Source organism: Humulus lupulus, chromosome 4 (genome assembly GCF_963169125.1).
Source record: "Humulus lupulus chromosome 4, drHumLupu1.1, whole genome shotgun sequence".
Taxonomy (NCBI): domain Eukaryota; kingdom Viridiplantae; phylum Streptophyta; class Magnoliopsida; order Rosales; family Cannabaceae; genus Humulus; species Humulus lupulus.
In genome coordinates, this window is record NC_084796.1 from 142,501,404 (window position 1) to 142,504,924 (window position 3,521).

Sequence of the window (3,521 nt, forward strand, 5' to 3'; positions counted from 1 at the left end):
CAGACAGACCCATCTTTTCCAACGTGGACCGGAACAGTAGGTTTACCGAACTCCCATTGTTGACCAGCACTCTCCTAACCCTTCGATTAGCGAGCTGAACGGCTACGACCAGAGGGTCGTTATGAGGGAACTGGACGTGGCTGGAATCTTCTTTAGTAAATATGATTGGTTGCCTCTCCAATCATTGTTGCCTTGGGAGATGTTGCTCAGGGATGAAATCCACTCCATTATGAGCCTTAAGTTCGTTGACGTATCTCTTTAGGGCACCTCTGCTCGTGCCAGCCAAATGGGGACCTCCAGAGATCATGGAGATCTCACCTCCTATCACGGGAGGAGGGAAGTCCTGATCCACCGAGACCCAGGTTGACTGACCAGGACTTCCGGAGCTGGATGGCCTGTGGGAACTCTATTCCGCGCATACTGAGCTAAGGGTCTGACTCTGATGAGAGTTTCGATCTCATCCTTCAGGTGTCTACAATCATCGGTATTGTGGCCAATGTCGTTGCGGAACCGACAAAACTTGGAAGGGTCTTGCTTACCCTTCTGGTACTTTAACGGTTCCGGCTTCTTCCAGGGGAGGCGAGCAGAATTTGCTAGGAAGATGTTCTCCCTAGAGTGGGTGAGCTCGGTATAAGTCGCGTAGACCAGCTTAAATTTTTCTATGGACTTGTTCTTCTTTCGGCCGTGCTGGTTGCCCTCGCTGCTCCCCTTTCTCTTGCCTCCACCAAACTGGTTATTCTGTGTAACGGTCTGGGTCGCTGTCACGACCTCCGTTCCCATTCCAGCGGGCTGTTCAGGGGCCTGGCTGGTTCCTGCAGCTGAGGCTTGCGCCTCCTCCAAGTTGATCCATCCCTGGGCCCTATTTAGGAATTCATTTATGGTGCTGACTCCCTTCCTTTGTATCTCTTTCCAGAGTCCCCCTCCGACGAGGATCCCAGTTCTCAAAGCCATGAGCTTGGAGTTGTCATCTGCGTCTCTGGCCCGAGCAGCGATGTTCGCAAATCTGCTCAGGTAAGCCTTCAGAGGCTCGTCGAGTTGCTGCCTTACGTTTGCCAGGGTATCGGCCTTGACGCGGGCAGCCTAGGAAGCTCGAAATGCTCTCTTGAAGTCAGCAGAGAAAGTTTTCCATGAGCTGATTGACTGCTTCTTACTCTGCTTAAACCATTGTCTGGTCGGCCCAGTCAAGGTGGAGGGAAATATTAAACACCCCAGCTCGAGGCCAATGTTGTGGGCCATCATCAAGGTATTGAACATACCCAGATGATCTGACAGATCCCCGTCTCCGTTGAATTTGGAAAAGTGCGCATACGGAAACTAGGTGGATACGTCGTTGCTGCTATGCTGGGGGCAAAGAGCTCAAGTTCGTCCCCTGGATCATATTCATCTTTTTCTTTTTCTGATAAGAGTTTCCTCATCAGCTCCTCCATCTGAGCCAGACACTCAAGGGTTTTGTCCTGATTTCCTTGGTTGTCCCGGGGCTGTTCAACAGCTCCGGATCCAATGTACGCGTTTGGCGGGTTATTGTCCCTCCTATCTTGAGATAGGTTATATGGGACGTTCCCGCTGTCGTTGTAACGACCCCAAATTCGCTATTTAGGCTTAAGGGCTTGGAGTAGTGTGCCTGGAGGGCATAATGGGATTATGTGTGTGACATTAATAAGTTTAATGTATGATTATGATTTAATGCACGTTATATGACTATTTGATTATCTGTGATGCATGACTATGTGAATTAGTATGCATGTAGACCTGATTGAGCATAATTGTAATCTGGCCATTTTGGGCATGTTTTGTGTTGATATCGGTGATCCATGACTCGAGACGATCCTAGAGTGAGCGGGTTAGCGGAAAAGTCAAAGCGGGAATCTATACCCGGCTTGGGTTAAGCCTGGGGAGTTTTAATGAGAATTTGGAAATATATTGAGGTTAATCTTGATGATGAGGAATGTGTATTTGGTGATTAATCAGGTATTGGGTAGCGAGCGGGAATTATTAGGAACACTTGAGGAATTAGTGGGAATTTGGGTAATATGACTAAAATGCCCCTTTATGGACATAAAGGTTTAGAATTAGTAAGGGAGGGCATTTTGGTCTTTAGGCTTGTAAGAGGTGAATTAAAGGAAGGCTTTTTACTTAGTGGATTTAGTAGAGAAAAAGTTATAGGCTGAAAAGAAAGAAAGAAGAGAAAAGAAAAGTGAGGAAAAGCTTAAGGGTTTTGTCCAAGATCGGTTTGTGGCTCTCCCAACCAAATTCCTTCATTTTTCTTGGTGTCAAGCTCAGTGGAGAGCTAGGGTAGGCTGAGCATCAAGGATCCTAAGCTAGACTTGAGGATTGGCAAGAGGTTAGCAAGATCACATCAGAAATTGAGGTAAGTTCTTGGGAATTTTCTGTTTTAGGGCTTGACTGGTTTGGGTTGTGTTTTTGAGCTAAATGGATGGGGTTTTCGGGGAAAACAGGTCAAGGTTGTGAAGGTGCAAGCCAAGGAGGTCTAGGGTTCGATTCAAGGTCGAAATTCCACCCACGGTATGATTTCTAAGACCCTATCCTTGTTGTTTGAGTGGATTTCTGGTTTTTGGGTCCATTGTGTTAGATTTTGAGTTTTTGGGTTGCTTGAGCTTGGGATTGAGTTCATGGGATACTTGGGATGAGTGTGAGGTGTGTATAAGTGTGTTTTTGGGTTTGGAAAAGGTTTGGGCAAGTTTGGAGTTGAAATGGTAGGAGAAAATCGCAAGATACGATTTTTGGGTAGTGCTGGTCTGCAACTAGCGCTACAGCGCTAGTCAGGGGGCGCTGTAGCGCTAGTCCCTGTTCTGGTGGGGTGGTTCTGCTTGTAGCGCTACAGCGCCCTCTTTAGAGCGCTGTAGCGCTGCACTATTCACAGAAGGGATTTTTGGGCTTTTATGAAGGGATTTTGACCTAGGGTTCGGGGCTCGATTCCGCCACTTTGTTTTGGGGATCTAGGACTTCCCGGGGGCTCGGGATTGGTCCCGAGGCTAGATTTTGGACTCGAGGTTTGGTAATGACTTTGACTTGTGGATTTTGCTTAGGTAAGCGCTAGGGCTCGGGTAGGATCGTGCTCAAGGAGTCAGGTGATCAAGACTACCGAATCTAAAGGTAAGAAAACCGTAACACCCGAGAATAGGGCATGGGCCCACTGTGTGATTTCAGGGCACGACCCTAGATTGTATTGTGTGCAAATGTGTAATCTTAGATGAACTATTGTATGTTTGAATGGTTATTTCATAATGTATTATATGTGTGTGATTATAATGGAATGAACGGCAAGGCCGAGAGCGGCGAAGGCCGGGTATGCCAGTGGGGCCGGAAGTAACGCTCAGCACATGGGATGCTATAGCCAGGGTGGGACCCAAGGGATACATGAGTTATCCTACGGTGAGGACCGAGACCCCAAGCTTTGGTAAGGCCTCTGGGGCAGCATGGCCGTGCTTGTTTAATCTGATGATTTTCCTATTTATCAGTGAATTATGCCAGCAATATTATTTGCATATGTTATGTACTAT